Here is an 18,130-nt window from a genome sequence, read left to right on the forward strand (position 1 = left end):
TGTATAAACTAAATATTAAAGGCTACAGTAGTTGTTTCTTCATCTTTCAGTTTATCAGTTGTGTGGCATTCTTCTCTTTCATATTTCAACTTCTGTTTAGTTTATTAAACTAGTGTTATTGGTGCCAGCAGTTGTATTTTAATTATCTCTTTCTTTAAAGTAATATAATTTATTCAACATTACTGTTGGATGAAAACAGTTAAGTATATTCCTTGTTATAACAGAAATGGTTACTTGATAAAACGTTTGTTATTTAAAAAATGACTTGTTATAAATGGATTTCTTTAAATATGTCATATATCGGGACCAAGTTTCAAAGTTTACTTTCTTAATAGATTAAATTATAAACATTTAAGAAAAACAAAATGGCTGTAAAGTACTTTATTTGCAAAAAATATTAACATAAAAAAATGTGTGAAAACATTACTGTAATTTTTTGTTGTCTCATCCTAAAAGAAGTAAAAAAACTTTACTACACAAATACTTATTTTAAATAGTCTTATCTCACTGACATTGGATATGTCTGTGACTATTATCTCTGTAATAGCAATATGCTCCTGTTATTGAAGTTACCAGTAGTACCTCACTTTGATGCAAGAAACAAATACCTTTCAGTAGAAATGCTTTTGCTAAACATTTTCTAGCACTAGGATACCTTGATGTAGTACTGAATTTATTGCAATATTTATCAGTGTCTGTTCAGAAACCTTTCTGATGTAATTTCTATGAGTTTAAATGTTTTTTCAATATACTTCTCAGCACATAATTTATATAATATTTCTTGAGCTAGGAAAACTAACATGTAAAGCAACAAGTAGCTTTAATATGAGAAAGGTCTCCAAATTTGTTTTTATAACATCTATGTATGACTAAAAGTCATTTACAAGGGTAAATGTCCTTTTAACAATGATTTTAACACATACTGCATCAGTTAAATGCTACAGGATGTTCGGAAAGTTACTGTGCAGTTTTGTATTCATATTTTATTCAGTCTATTTCAAGCCAGCAACTGATAGTGGTGTTTCAACATCGTTTATAATTGTCATTCATATTTACCTCCTGTATTCTATATTGAAACATGTCTGTTAATAAATATATAGTGCACAGTGACTTTCCAAACATCCTGTACAAAAATTATATCTACAAAGTATAAATTTCCTAGAGTAGCTGTATAGATATATAAACTATCTCATAGATGTAACGTTTCTGATATAATGATAAATTTAACACAAGAGCCTGAGGTTACACAAGTATTTATTGTTATTAACTAGCATACACCTGTCAAAATTATGTGGCAAGTACTACCATCCCATTCCATATTATACCCTAACCTCATTTTATAGCTAACTGAAATAAATAAATTTAGCACAATTAAGCTTGGCCAACAAAGAGGCAGAAAATTGCAGTTAAACATCAGTAAATTCCTTTGAAAGCCAATCAAAATTAAGATCATTCATGAAATGATTTGTGGCATAGTCATAAAATAATTATTAGTAAAATTAAATTATATCAATAACTTTTAACATATATATAAAAGCAAGTACATTTTGGTAAAGTTTTGTTAGTCTAGGTACCAAAAATATAAATTGAAATGTATAGGCAACACAACTGGAAGAATATTTGTTAATTTCTTAATTTGAAATTTCTATGGATTAGAGATATTTGTTTTTTATTAAAAACATTGGCGATATAACAGAAAATGGCTCAATTCAAAAACGATTTAAGTTTAAAATTCAATCGATATTCGTACTTTCGTGATAAATTTTATGCACGTGGCTTTAGCTGTGTGATTCCACACTACACCCGAGATACAACAACTGTAATGAGCAGACAGTAATCAAACTATTTTACCTGGATAAATGTATTTTGGCTTTCATGATTCTTCCTATTTCAATGTTAAACCACTGGGCTTTATATAGGTTAGGTTTTCATACAATACATCAGTGGATCTTCTTTATAAATAATGATATTTATTTATGTGATTTACAACATACACATTTACATTCCATACAATTGAAAGTTGCACTGAAAATACTGTGTAAGTATGACAAATACAAAACATTCACATTAAACCGATCTGAAACTTGTAGCCTAATCTGAAATAAGTCAAACACTAAGAAGTTAGAGAAATATGAAAACAGGACTAACTATTTCGGAAAATTTTACCTTTCAACTAAATCTATGGATTTTCTTTGAACAATAATATAGTAGTAAAGATGTTATTTACTAAAAAGATTGTTCCAAACAAAATTCATGGTAAATTTTCCTCCATACGGTTCAGGAATCCTTGTCCTTATACATTTTAGTAAATTATGACAAAAATTACCAAGGAACAGATAATATTGAAAGTTTTCAATTGAAAATGGCTGAAAGTAACATACTTATACCTATTATTCAACTTAATTATGTCTGTCAGTATCAAGGTACAAAAAAAAAGGTTGTATCATCAGATACCTTCTGGAAGTTGAACGTTAAGAGAGAGAGGATAATAGTTATATCCACCTTTAGAAGCCATTTGTCGACGAAGGCTTTCGAGCTAATCAATTATGGGATAACAAAATATAAATTTTTCTTTATTAATTGTATGTTTGGTTATAATTATCAAAATAAAATTGAAATACTTTACTGCAGAGAATAAAAATATCTTGAATAATATTACATAAGTTTTTTATACATGAAAATGCAATATTAGACTTTTAAAACTTGAAGAAGAATATGAGAAGAACACTATTTTACAGCAGTCGTATTGAAACATTCTGAATATGCAAGTCGCCTGAAAACAGCGGGTATAAAATCATTGTGGAACTATACTTTGACTTTGTTCAGCATATTGTAGCATTTCCCTGTGGCTTAACGGTAAGTCTGAGATATTATAATGCTTAGGTTCGAGTTTTAATACCCATGATACGTTATGCACAGTTAACTTAATTTGTAGTTTTCTTGCTTTAAAATCAAATAGAAAAAGGATTTGTAGAAATTAGGATTGGTTGTTTAGGGTTATGTAACAGCCCTTTCCTATGCAAAATATTCATACACTTAGATCATAAAATCGAGTTCAGATCAAGGATTTAGTATTGCCAAAATGGGCATACCTCCTGTACTTAATAGCATTAGATACAGAGAAAAATTAATCAAGCTAGGAACCAGAATTATCCAAAAAGGGACCTCCAAGACGTCATACCGAGCCATAATAAGCAAAATGGAGCGTCTTGTAACATGTGAGAATCTGGAAACACAAATATTAGTCATAAAAGCCACCCACATGACTCAAGCAATAGCATGCAATGCAATCGAGGAATATTCACCTTAAAAGCAACACACATCATATATATGTGCATTGTTTACCTGAAGCAGATATAAAAGTAAAGTAAAACGAGTACCGTCAGACACAGTGCAAAGCGACTGTGAAATAAGTTCTTGGAAACCTCATACACTAGATACAGTAGATTATGGAAACATAGGAGAGGGATGGTGTGTTTTGGACATGATTGCCTTGCGACATTTCCATTTTCAAACTACACTCAAAGACTATTGTTAAAATGCATGGTGACAAGGACTGTAATGATTTAGATGGTCAGACGATTAGGGTGCTATACTCGTAACCTGAGGGTTGAGGTTGAAATCCCCGTTACACCAAACATGCTCGCCCTTTCAGCCGTTACGGTCAATCCCACTATTCGTTAGTAAAAGAGTAGTCTAAGAATTGGCGGTGGATGGTGATGACTAGCTGCCTTCCCTCTAGTCTTAAACGGCTAAATTAGAGACAGCTTGTGCAGATACCCCTCGTGTAGTTTTGCGCGAAATTCCAAAATCAAAAAACAAATGCAACGATTTAATTGGGACTTTAAAATCGTTTTAATGTAACATACTTAACCACTATATTTAAATTGTTCAAAATATTAACATATAAAAACACATTTGGATATAAACAATTAGTTTCCAAATTTGCAATTTATTATTGAATTAAACTAATTATCTGATTTATCTAAAACACCCTGTGATAGGACATTTTCTCATAGTATTTTAATATTAGTTTGATTAAAACTAAAAAATATACTTACGAGTTGAACAGTTACTTCACCTGACCCAATATGAATGGCATGTGTAAAATTTGTTGGCCGACTAATCATTGAGCAATCTATTTTCCCTTCCTTTTCTGAAATATTCAGATTGAAAATTATATAAAATATTATATGGCGAAGCATGAATAAGATCCACATATTTGAATTAAACATATTAATCTCAATAATCAAACACGTAAAAAGAAAAAATATGAAAAACTAGTATCAGATTTCTCGGAGCACATGTATCTCCCATTTAATTAAAATATTGAAATCAGTGGCTTAACTACAAAAGATGCACTCTACATAAAAAATACCTGGGCCTTCTACATTTATTCTACTTATAGGGAATGTTTAATTCCCTCCTGCAGCTGCAAGAGCCTGCTTACACCACTGATTAAAACCATTAAAATAAGTCTAATAAGAAGTTTGATTGTCTTAACGAAAGTTGCACAGTAGACTATGTCTGTTTTGTATACTAAAGTGAATCGAACTCTAAATTTTAGCATTATGATTCTCCAAAGTTGTCAGTTACCCATTGGGAAAACCTAATAAAGATGAAAGAACGTGCATGTTTTTGTGCATAAATAAGTTCACGATCGTAGTTTCCTTCTTCAATTTATTGACGATGACGTTCACTTCTTCTGGCTCCCATTGATTCAACGGTTAGTGTGCAGGCTTTTCATTACTCATGATGGGCATGGTAAGGATAACCCATTGTGTAGCTTTGTATATAATCAAATCACTTCTTTTGCATGTAAAATTTAGTTCCTGTGCATTATATATTAAATAGGTTTTGTTGTTGTTGTTTTTTGAATTAAGCACAAAGCTCACAATGGGCTATCTGTGCTCTGGGTATCGAAACCCGGATTTTAGCGTTGTAAGTCCACAGACATACCGCCGAGCTACTGGAGGAGGCTGAATAGGCTTTGTTTCTTTGTTGTTGTTTTCATTTCGCGCAAAGCTACACAAGGGCTATTTGCGCTAGCCGTCTCTAATTTAGTAAGGAAAGCAGCTACTTATCACTATCCACCGTCAACTCTTGGACTTTTCTTTTATCAAGGAATAGTGGGATTTACCGTACTATTATAACGCTCCCATGGCTGAAAGGACGAGCATGTTTGATGTGACAGAAATTCAAACCTGCAACCTTCAGGTTACGAGTCGAGGATCCTAACCACCTGGCCATGCCAGACCCCCTAATTTATTGACAGATTAAAGAGAAGTCAGCTAGTCAATATCATTCATTCAGCTACTCTTTTACCAACGAATAATGGGATTGATTGTAATTTTATGACAACCTCACAGTTGAAAGGGCGAGCATGTTCAGTGACGAGAACTCGAACCTGTGACTCTATGAGTCTAGCGCCCTAACCATCAGATCATGAGAAACCGTAGTGAATAGGCTAAAGATGTTTTAAGTATGTTTTAAGTTTATTCAAACTATCCAATTTTTCTATGAAAATTTTATTAAATTGATTTAGATCTGTAAAAGTGGCTCACTTGATATCTAACATATTTATATTTACTAATGACCTCTGCAGACCAAATGCAAATTCTAATGTCCTTTACATTTCACAGAAAATTATAATTTTAACGTGCAAAACAGAATCAAGCCTAAATTATGATTTTTATTGGTATCTATTATTTCTTATTACATCAAACTATCAAACTTGTAGTGACCTAAAATGAAACATTTGCTGTTTTTTTTCTTGCCAGTACATTTATTTAGTGAACCAATTAAAAATAGTGCTTTTGTTTCGTTTTTAATGCATCTTTATGCAAGCAAAATCTCATTGATAACAAACTATGCATAATTTATGTTTGTATGCATAGAAAAGATACGTTAAGTGTTCATAAATCGGTAATAGAATGAGACAGTTTCACTTACAGGAGATCTCTGTTTCTTGATACAACAACTGCATAATTCAGCGATTTTAGAAGAATAGTCAATGGTTTCAGAAGTACCTCTCCTTTCATTCTTTTTCATTGCGGAGAATAATATCTAGTATAAATCTGGGGTCCGGAAGTTTTGTGGTCTGATGTATAAAAGAAGAAGAAAAAGTATATTTAATTCTGTGAAATATAATTGTTCATGTGTAGTTAAGATTTTACTTTCTCAACGCCTTTCTTTCAAAAGAAAACTTCTAGATACAACCTTAGAATCATATAGCCTATGTACTTAAAATATTCTATACTTTTATATAGCATTTCACGATATGTTTAGCGATAAAAGAAAATAACTAAATATTTTAAGTAAAAATATATAACAAGTATTCTTAGTGAATGCAATTTCAACAGATAACGTCACAGTCTAAAATATATTAAACAGACAGCGTTGCCTGGTTTTTGAGAGAAAGAAAAAGGTACTCTCTGTTTTAGCTGTTCCATATTTCGATAGGTAAAAAATATTTTGTGAATATATGCGGGAAAAAACCTTATATTTTAAGTTTAAATAAACTTTACACCTTTTTCAAATCAGGACCTCCTTATTAACGATGTTTTGTTTGTTTGTTTTTTCCTTCACTAGCACGTACGAGTGCTTGTTCTTTCAAAGATGATAAGCCTAACTATATTCTTCACCTCCTCAAATATTAAAATTTCAAACATAAAGATGTATGTAATATTGTTTTGTAAATTTAATAATGTGAATGTAATACTATATTCACGTTATGACATTGATGTATGAAATAAACTAAAAATAAAATGGAATAGTGTAATTTATAATGTATCAAAATTTTAAAAAATAAAGAAAACATTTTCAGCCACTGAAGCAAACCACCTGGATGGAAAAAGAAAGAAGAGTAAAATGCATTCGCTAAATTGACTTTAATCTCGTTTTACGCAGTAAGTATTACAATGAAAACTTTGCTTTTTTTCACTACTGTATTTTATGGCAAACGGCATTGTTTTATTTTATAGGCTAGACCTGCTGTTTGCTTTTTCACACACAGCCTTCTAATTCTGTATACATTTCTTTTGAGTATCAGTGGATGTATAATTAATGATTTATAAGTAAACAGACTTATAGTGCTATATTATAAATGTCTAAATTAAATGTTAACTAAAATTTACCAAACAATTTCAACTCTGCATTCGTGTAATATATATGTTTACGATAAAATAACCTTGATCACCTTAAGAATATAGCTCTCATCATTGAGAAACTGATGACTGCTCCATGTGTCTCTATCTTCGTTACCTTTTGGTGAAACAGTTCAGGTGAATGGACAGATAACACTATATCCTCAAGTAAAGTACATTTAAAGCACTGGAATTTTGGTCACAACTCTTCTGTGCACTTAAGTATAAAATGTTCGTTTACCTTAAATACGTTAACCATAAAATATTAATAACGTGGTACAAGGCCAAGAACGCTGCACACTTCTTTTCTACTCAATAATTAAAGCCAATCCTTCTAACCTTTGCGGGACCACTGAAAACGTCACTCCTAACTATTAAACGACCACGAAGCTAAACTTTCTTTACCTATTGAAACAATTTGTTACGTTATTAGTATGAGATTGAAAAGAGCAACAAAATTAAATAATTTCATCCATATTTATGACAGATCTCTCCAGCCTCAATCCTCATTGGGTGCTTTACGAGTCATTCAAAAGTGGCTTTTGTGCTACGCAGGCTGGGTTTCATGGCTTAAAAATCCTAAGGCTCATCTTGAATGCTGAAAGCAATTTAGATCCGTTCTCGTAATTCTGCTTGTCAAAAGTTAAATTTAGTTGATAAGCCAGAAGTGTATACATAGGTTTTTCTACGATAAGTTACATATTTATGAAACTCTATAGACAATTTACAGCTATCAGTCTGATTATTTTGAAAGATGAAAACTGTAAAATAGGTTTTAAGGCAGCAAAAGACTCTGTATTCAGTTCAGAGAAGACCATTACTACAGAAGCTTACAAGCCAAAAGGTCAGAGGCATCTAACCTCGCTTCTAAATTAACGTTTTTCTTCTTTAGAAAGTCAGTCGAAGAAATTAAAACCACTGTAATTCCGCTTAATCGTATATACTTGCCAGTTTATCCAGTATGTGTTAACGAACTTTTGTGTCTTTATTTTGAGCTTGCTATAGAAAACCGACTTTCATGCCCAAAGAAAGATCTGTGTAAAGTTTGTCAAAGTGTTGGTCAAGATTTATTTCGCCATCCTTTAAAAGCATATTACAATAGAAACTGCAATGTTACGTAATAGTTATCATGGCAACAAACAGAATACGGTTTAACAATGGAAGAAGTAGTTTTAAAAGGTTTTAACGGTTCTAGTCAACTGCAGCTTTGTGATTTCAATATTATATGTCTATGATAAGGAATGTGAAACTTTTTTTTTTTTCATTTCACGAGGGTCATTACCAGGAGTTAGTTTGAAAAATCTATCTGAAATCATAAATGCCTTCTAGACGCAACGACGAAAATGGTCAATGCGAAACCTCGAATAATAATACAGTGTGATTTATTTAACATTTTGTATCCCAGGTTATAAAACATTGCCAACCCAAACAGTTGATGCTCCTAATCAATTATTTTTGAAAGCTTATTCCATGCATATTAAATATTACTTTGCTTCAAGCAATGACTTCACACGACCCTGACCACATTTTGTCCAATTTTGTTGAAAGAAAAAATTATTTGGCTTTTAATTAAAATCAACTACGAAATATCATAAGGACGTGATAATTAATATCAGTCAGGTTATGCATAGCTACATTTTAGGTATGAGTAAATGTAGATTACAACTTCCAAGACATCAGGTTATTTATTACTCTAGCAGCATAATCAATAATCAGGATTCAATCGATAACTGGATAATTAAGACAAATTTGATTCCTCGAACTAACCTGCTGCCACTTCATTTTTGAACATTATCAAAGGTTATTACAATTACAGAAGCTTTGAAACTTACACTTAACAACAAAGCAAACAAACCTGTTACGTATACAAGCACAAAGTATGTTAGAGAACCAACACTTCATATTTTTTTTGGTGTGGTTACAAGGTTAAACAAATGGCCTGAGCTCATGTAATGTGAAGGTAGAGACACTAATGCATGACATATAAATATTTTCCAAAAATAACTTGATATTCAATTAGAAGATTTTGACAAAGTTATAAAGTTGGTAGCATACAACCAACACAAAGCTATATTGGAGGTCCAACAGTGAGTTCCATATAAACAGCATATTGAAGAAACAATATTGAGTAACAGATAACCAACAAAAAGCTATATTTGAGATCCAACTCTGAATAACGTATAACAAACACAAAGCTTTGTTAGGTAACCAGCATTAAAGCTAGCTTTAGAGACTCGTGTGTACGCCTATTTTTTTCTCCACTCTTTTTTTTATTACTCTTTGCCCATGTGACATATTTTTAATGCAGCTATTGCTTCTAATTTTCTCCAGTTTCAATTTTGTATTTTTTATTTCACCCCGATTCTTAAGAAACAAAAACTAATTCTCAATTTTAATACGTTTTGTTTATATTTGCTGTATCTGTTATTTGGAGTATATCCACTACGACACCCAGTGGAACGCGTGAGACTCCTATGTTTAGAAATTCTAATTTTTGAACTACTGATCAAATGGAGGACAATCAGTCAGAAGCTCTCGTTGCTTACACGGTTAGTGCTAACTAAATAACGATGTTAAATGTTACCTTCTAACGTGATCAAAATTTCAAGTACGTCTTTCAGTCCTTTATCGTGACTCACCTAACTATTTTGCTTCGTGGTAGTAATTTACTTTTGTTTCACTTTTTGCCCGAATAAAACTTAATGTGCTTGCCCATGTTTAAATTTTGTTTCCCTATGGAAAAAAGGATTTCAAGATATTATATTACGAAATATAAAAGTTTCTTTATAACAACTCTGAATGTGTCCTCTCTTCAGAAACTGGTAATTAACGAGTTCCTTTATTGTCGATTTTAATTTATTTTAATGTGTAAACCTTGGATAAACACTTTTAGTACAGTTTATAGCATCCTAAAATGTTCCTTTTCGTGGTGCTCGCAAGTCTCTATAAATATAGTTAGTTATGGATCCAATCAATCCTAAATTTTAATGGTTCTCTCAAAGTATGGTTTGTTTGGTTTTTTTTAGAACTTTTAAATTGGAACTCTTTCGTAGATATATGTCATTGGCCCGGCATGCCCAAGAATGTTAAGGTGTGCGACTCGTAATCTGAGGGTCGCGGGTTCGCATCCCTGTCGCGCCAAACATGCTCGCCCTGTCAGCCGTGGGGGTGTTATAATGTTACGGTCAGTCCCACTATTCGTTGGTAAGAGAGTCGCCCAAGATGACTAGCTGCCTTCCCTCTAGTCTTACACTGCTAAATTAGGGACGGCTAGCACAGATAGCCCTCGAGTAGCTTTGTGCGAAATTCAAAAAACAAACAAATATATGTTATTACAAAGATTCATATATGAATATACTGTAAATCTACTTGCATAAAACGTGGAACCATAAAAGGAATATCAGAATCAGGACAAATATAAATATTACGAAAAATCTATATTTTCATACTGAGAACGGTAAAGCATTCTAAATTTTAAATATCTGGGCAACGTTCATAAAATCAACATTTCGCAAGATTGATTTATTAGTTTATTCACTATTTACATTGTAGATGTTTGAGACTCATTCTTGGAGTTAAAAACCATTCTCTTAAATAAAACTAGAAAATGCATGACGGTTATAACAGCTTTTCTTTCCTTTTTAAAAAAATTAGACTTATATCTCACAATCTGTTAAATAAGAACAAAAGTTATGTCACATTTATGAAACACAACACAATAACAGAAAACCAGAATATACATTCTACTATTCTGGACAGAAAGCATTATAAATTTATAGTATGTTAAAATAACCACTTACAACGTCCCCCGCCATTATAGCGGTAAGTTTACGGATTTACACCATTAACATCAGCGGTTCGATTCCCGTCGATGGACTCAGCAGATAGCCCAATGTGGCTTTGCTATAAGAAAACACACCCATACCAGGCAGAAATGTTATTATACTGCAATAATATAGTGCTAAAAAAAATCAAAGGAACAAGTACATATTTCAGTATATTTTCGTTATAACGAAATTTATGTGTGAAAAACATATCCGTTCGTCTACAAATGTATTTTTTAAGCTTGCGAGTGAAGTTTGAAGCAACTCAAACGAAACTCGCCTCACTCAAGAAGAATACAACTCAAGGTACCCTATATAAGGCTGTTACGTAAAACTATGCATTCCTCATTAATTCTCGAAAAAATCACCAACATGGATCTTTTGCGGCTCGTTTTCTCAATGTGCACCTTCATCTTGTGTACCCAAGCAGTCAGGCGCCATTTGACAGAGAACAAGGTGGCCAGGGCGGTCCACATGCGTGAGGATGGCCAGACCCAAAGGAGGGTGGCACAGCGCATCGGTGTATCATCGAGCGTCATCAGTCGACTTTGGCGACGCTACCAGGAGACAAACTGTTATGGAAGGAGACCAGGTTAAGGTCGTCATCGTTGTACAACAGCCAGAGAGGACCCCTACCTTGTGACTACCGCTCTGTAGTACAGGTTAGCTACGGCTCGGTCACTGCAAAATGACTTTCAGCATTCCACTGGAACCCATGTGTCGACTCAAACAGTTCGCAATCGTCTGCACGAAAAACGTCTTGGGGGCCAGACGCCAGAGGCGTTATTCTGACATCGCGACACTATGCAGCCAGGTTGGAGTTTGCGCTTCAGCACCTGGACTGGGAACTTCGTCAATAGGCCACCGTGCTGTGGACAGACGAGAGCAGGTTGACTGTGTCTCGTAATAACGGACGTATGAGAGTGTGAAGACGCCTAGGAGAGAGATTTTCCGCCTGTAACATTGTGCAAGTCGACGCTTATGGAGGAGGTTTTGTAATGGTCTGGGCAGGCATATGCTTGGGTGGCCGCACGGACTTAATCATACTTGGCATGGGTGCTCTGAACGCACGATGATATAGAGACGAAATTCTGGAACCCATTGTGAGGCCTTTTGCCGGTTCTGTCGGCGATAAGTTTATTCTCATGCAGGTTAACGCGCGAACCCACGTCGCTAGACTGTGCATGGACTTCATTGACGAGGAAGGAATAGAGACTTATCTAGATTTAAATCCGATTGAACATTGTTGGAATATGTTGTCGAGGCGTGTTAGTGAACACCAGCACCCTCCTCAGAATGTACAGGAATTCCAATAAACCCTGATAGACAAGTGTGTTACCATACCCCAAGATAACATCGGTAGACTAATTCGAAGTGTGCCAAATCGGTGTCAGGAGTGTGTTACAGCCCGTTGAGGTCACACTAGACATTGAATGTCACAAGCATTTATTGAATAAACGAACATAAACTGTTTAAAGTATTGTTTCATATGGGATATCAGTTTTGGTGATACCAGTCATTTTTTAAAATTTTATCACACATTAAAAGTGGATACAGATGGAACTGAAATGAGGCAAATCGCCTAAAAAAATAAAAATATTATCACATTTGGAACACTGAGATAAATTATATAAGAAAACGTACTTGTTCCTTTAATATTTTGAGCAGTTTATGTTTATTGAATATCCCGAAGTGTCTGTTATAAATTTATACCATATTTCAGTTTATTCTGTAGGAGTATTGCAAGTTTATAGAAAGCCAATGGTTGTTTATTTCAGTGAAAATATAAAACTAATTTATCAATGTTGCGTAACTTCAACACTTTAACTTTTTTACTTGCATGACTGTCAAGCAAAGAAATGTGAGCTTTCACAATAAAAACAGAACAAATGTTGTTTGTTTGTTTTATAAACTACTGCTTTAATTCTTTATGACCTGGAGTGATCATGATGTCCAAAATATTTTTAAAAGCTGTTCCAGCCATATTAAGTTTTGGCTAAAGCTTGTTTGTTTGTTATAAACTTTGGGCAACGCTACATCAGAGCTATCGGCGCTAGCTATTCCTAATTTAACAATGGACTAGAGGGAAGGCAGTTAGTCATCACCACCCACCACCAACTCTTGGGCTAATCTTTTACCAACCAAAAGTGGGTTAACCGTCACACTACAACGCCCCCACGGCTGAAAAAACTAACATGTTTGATTGGACGGAGATTCTAACCCGGAATTCTCAGATTGCCAGGCGAGCGCACTAACCACCTGGCCATGCCAGGTCCTTTGTCTGAACTTGACCTCTGACGTCCCTTCTCAATTTACAAAATAATTGAATAGCAGTCTTTCCTGATTTTTATCATTACAATTATTTAAGGGCGAGCATATCAGACAATGAACCTGCTGGTTCGTGTCCCATTACCGCCAAAAAAACAGTACACTTTGAGGACATAGGTGCGTTGTAAGTATTCGATAAGACAAGAGTATCTCAAAAGTTGGCGGTGACCTCTGTGGACTAGTCACATTTCCTTCTAGACTATTAGTTTAAGATATAGACTGCTAAGCATATGAAAAACAATTTAGCTCGTTCCTTTCAAAATATCCTCGCAAAACTATTCAAGGGCTCTTTGTAATATATATATATATATATTACATTTTTGGAACGGTAATGCGTGCTGCAGGAAATATTGAATGAACGTTTTTGTAAGCATGTCAAATGAACGAAAACTTTAATATTTTCTTTTTATACCTTGGTTTATCTGAAAAAACAAATGAGTAATCCAGTTTAGTAGTTTAATTATTGTTTGTTTTTATTTCGCGTGCACAAAGCTACACGAGAGCTATCTGCGTTAGCCATCCATAATTTAGAAGTGTAGGAGTAGAAGGAAGGACTAGCTAGTCATCACCACCCACCGCCAACAAACAGTGGGATTGACTGTAATATTATCACGCCCCACAGCTGAAAGGACGAACATGTTTAGTGTGGCAGGGATTCGAACTCTCGACCCTCAGACTAGGAGTCGAGCACCTTAACAACCTGGCCGTGCCGGACCTAGTTTTATTATTATTACTCCAAGAGATAATGCAGTTAGGCCAAAGCATTCTGTAACCATTTAATGCAGAGAGTTAATAAGGTGTTTTCAAGAACAACTTTCATATGAAAAAGTTAAAAAGCCATTTGCTTTTCTCGGATTTTTAACTGTGAGTAGCAATTCGTAAAATAACAAAGTACTTGTTATTTATACTTCAAATTAACAGACACTATAAAAATATTAAAAAAATTATTATTACCTTTGCAAAAAATAACAATATAATAAGACAACTCAACAGCTCATGATGAAATTTTTGAATGTCATACTAGTTTATCATATTTCTTCTTATCTAAAGCTAATTCCTTATCACAAACCGATCAATAATGACCATTATAACAAATCTCAAATATGCTTAATTCAACAGATTCTGAACACTTAAGTTGGTGCATGAAACACGGGCGATGTGACAACAGTATGAAAGTCGAAATATCTGAATCTTTAATCCAAGTATGTGCCTCCCAGTGGCACAGAGATATGTCTGCGAACTTACACACTAAAATCCGGGTTTCGATACCTGTGGTGGATAGAGCACAGATAGCCCATTGTGTAGCTTTGTGCTTAATTCAAAACAAACAAACAAAAAAGTACTATACGTGTTCACTTATTAATGTCTATTTATTTTTATCGTATATCAATGTATCCGTTAGTATTTTAATTAACCTTTAAATCGATTACTCGTTTTTATCTTTTCCATTATTGATGGGGTAAATATTGCATCATATTAAGTAATTTCACGCTTTTTGTCTATTACAACATTCAATCTAAAAAGCTGATCAACAAGTCAGTCAAACCTCCTGATTTCTATGTAATAGTTGTTGTTTGTTGTTAAAGCGCAGAGCTGAACAATCGGCTATCCAGAGGGATCGAGTCCTGAATTTTAACGTTGTAAGCCTTCATGCTCACCACTAAGCCACCGAGGAACTTTTTTTTTCTATGGGAAATTCTCAGGAAGCTTCAGCATTGTATTAATGGGATTAATTGGAATATTAATGGTATTTTTATTTATCGTATTCTGTGTAACTCGTATGTTCTTATGCAACGAACAAAACCTTAGGTAAACACTCTGTCATCAAGAACTTTCGCTAGCCATCCTGAAGGCCCTATCTTAATTTGTAGTATGTTTGGAATACTGTTTGAGGAAGAGAAAAGACAATCTCACCACATTTGGAGCTACTTTACACGAATATTAGCGACCTAAATAAAGGTAAATGCAAGTAGCAATTTTTAAACTATCATATAATTAATGCATCAAAATTAAGCCTGTTTCCTGTTGAAATAGAGCTCCTGGAGCGAAACACAACTTTCTGCTTCTTAAGCACTGGTGTCGTAATACGGAGTAATATATATTTTAGTTAGGTTTAACATATTAGAGATGTATTTGGAACATAGTATACATACATATATAATGTTTAATAATTTGATAAATTAGATGAAGTTGTGTTTGCTGTGATACTAAAATAAATGCATAGAATCTGATTACGGCTTCAAAACAAACAATCCTGTCTCAAGAGCATCATTTTACAAAAGGCTTGGAGCGAGGGAGTTACAAAGAAAGCTGACCTCGTTTGGTCTCCCCACTTTAGCTGGGGTCTCTACGATATTATATAATTTGCGCATATTTGTTGTTAATCCTGCACATCTAGAAATTGTTCACAGAAATTACCATTTGAAGTCCTCTGAGAAGCTAGGGTAGGTGGGCGCCCCTGTCCTGCTCGTATAATGAGCATTATAAAATATTTTATGATGAATCTGCGTTTATTGCTTCTTCAACACTGATATAGTTCCTTTAAAAGATTTTGTCTATCTATCGATTATACAGTCGTTTATTACTCCAATATATATATATACACATTAGGTCTGTGTTATTCAAAAGTATAACTGTTGTCAAACCTATTTTAAACTGAACATTTTCTATTTTATATTACAACATAGATAAACAAGAGAAAATTGTTACTCTCTCTTTCTAGTATCAGCCAGTTAGATGTTAGGCTTGAATTGTGAATCAAACTCTATATCATGTTTTAAATTCCATAAATACAGATACACATATTTAATCCTGTATTGCTTAAACATTGAAAAGTTAATACTACTTTGAATAATAAAGCGACAAGCATTTTATCTTATCAACAAATTAAAAGATTTGTACTTTGTTTATCATTTGTAATTCTTGAAACAATTCATAGACAAAAAAATGTTTTTTATACTACTGTACATGGCGACTGTTAGCTTCTATTTACTTGGAATTCTACCACAATATCATGAAAGTGAACTAAATATACTAAACGAAAATATGAAGGTCAAATGAGGTTGTTAAATGAGTGATTTGTTACAAAGATTTAAATACCCAGGTTTCAGTAACTTCGGATCAAAATAAGTTAATTATATAGATCAAAGCCAAATACTAGCCTATAATTTAATGAAGCAAATTATATGTAACAAACCGACAAGAGGTAAAATAATGTAATATGTCAATACAATATTGTTTATCTGTTTTTTCTAGAGCAAAGCCACATTAAACTATCTGTCGTGTCCGCTTCAGAGATTCGAACTCTAGATTTTAGCGTTTTAAGTTCGTAACCTTAACCTCAGGGGACGTCTCTACAAAATAAGACAATCACAAAAAGTAATTAGTGAAATACATTTTTCTGTTATAAAATTAACAACATCTTAGGAGATTCAGGCTAGTTCCAAATATAAATACTAACGTAACGATGCAAAATAACCTTTATGAGTACAAAACTTACTATGAACACTAACAATACTTAAAGATATTTTAAGTATTATTAATATTAAAAATCTAATTTTGTAAAATATGTGTATAGGCAGCTTCTCAAACCAAAGATTAATATTAACTACTTGCAAAACACATAACAAACAACAGTTTGTTTCAAGGTTCACCATGTCCATCATGCACAAAACATAAATATACTTAATACTTCTCTCCTGTGTTGTGTTTCATGAAATAAATGGCATTTATTCTATCCACAATTTTACCATAAATTTAAATTGTATGAATTACAAACGTAATTACATTAAATTGAGATCCTTTGTTTTAATTTGCTTGAAACCTCCAAATAATACATAAACAATATCTTAACAAGACTTTAAATTAAGCAATATTTTAGCTAAATGACCAGGAAAATACGTCAGCTCTCGTCGTTTTACTAAAGCCCATTAAACAGTATCTTAACGCACTATCCTTGTTTACATAAATCTACTAAACAATATCTTAACGCTGTAAAGAGTATAACAAATTTTACAAAGGATAATTCATCATCTTACCAGAATCAAAAGTGAAGAGCTAGGAAATTGGAGATTCCGTCTGCAGTCGAAAATTACAAACGGAGCCACAACCTATTTCCCAAGCTGTTATTGGAACAAGCTAAATAAATCAATCGATTTTTTTACTTGACCTGATACTATTAATGTTTTTGTTTGTTTTTTTACTTTGCATTTTGTGTTATTGTTCTTCTGACATTTACACAGCTTTGGTTTCCCTTAAATAAACTAACCACTGAGCAATTCTATTTACATGGTTAGGTACTAGTTCTTCTCTTCTAACAACAAAGCCAGCATACATCTGTTTGCAGACTCTTATTACGATCCTGACGAGGTAAGTTCAAGATGTACAAGACTGAAGGAGGTTCAACACTCCACTCGACCACAAACTCGCATACGACTCCTACATTATCTCCTCCAGTAACATTCAGCTCGTTCGTTCGACGGCTCTGTAAAGTATAATTCCTTAAAGCCTGCTGAAACTAGGTGATGTATATGTTTGTTGAGTTCTTTTTTGCGGGTTGCACAGGTGTTCAATTTCCGAGATAAATCATGCAAAGCAGGCATGAAACATATGCTGTTGATACGTTTAGAACAGGTTGCATGACATCGATGACGTGCAGGCCTCTCCTCGCTTACTTAATTACACTAAACCATATGAGTTTGAACAAGCTGCCTATTTCCGAGTAATTACCGTAAATTCCTGCACATTTATTTTTCTGCTTCAATTGTACGAGAACAACCAAGATGTATCTATCCTAAACATGGCATGCGGTGAACGTTGCAATTATGCTGTACT

General features: G+C 33.5%; 1 long non-coding RNA gene across 1 annotated transcript; it reads right to left on the reverse strand.

Annotated features, from left to right (window-relative positions):
* Positions 1–1,240: 1,240 nt before the first annotated feature.
* Positions 1,241–17,794, reverse strand: LOC143232798 (uncharacterized). Its single transcript, XR_013017744.1, has 4 exons — positions 17,335–17,794; positions 5,953–6,100; positions 4,062–4,156; positions 1,241–2,536 (listed from the first exon to the last, which is right to left on the reverse strand). It is a non-coding gene; the product is annotated as an uncharacterized LOC143232798 (long non-coding RNA).
* Between the last annotated feature and the right edge of the window lie 336 nt (positions 17,795–18,130).

Source organism: Tachypleus tridentatus, chromosome 11, assembly GCF_004210375.1.
Source record: "Tachypleus tridentatus isolate NWPU-2018 chromosome 11, ASM421037v1, whole genome shotgun sequence".
NCBI classification, from domain to species: Eukaryota; Metazoa; Arthropoda; class Merostomata; order Xiphosura; family Limulidae; genus Tachypleus; species Tachypleus tridentatus.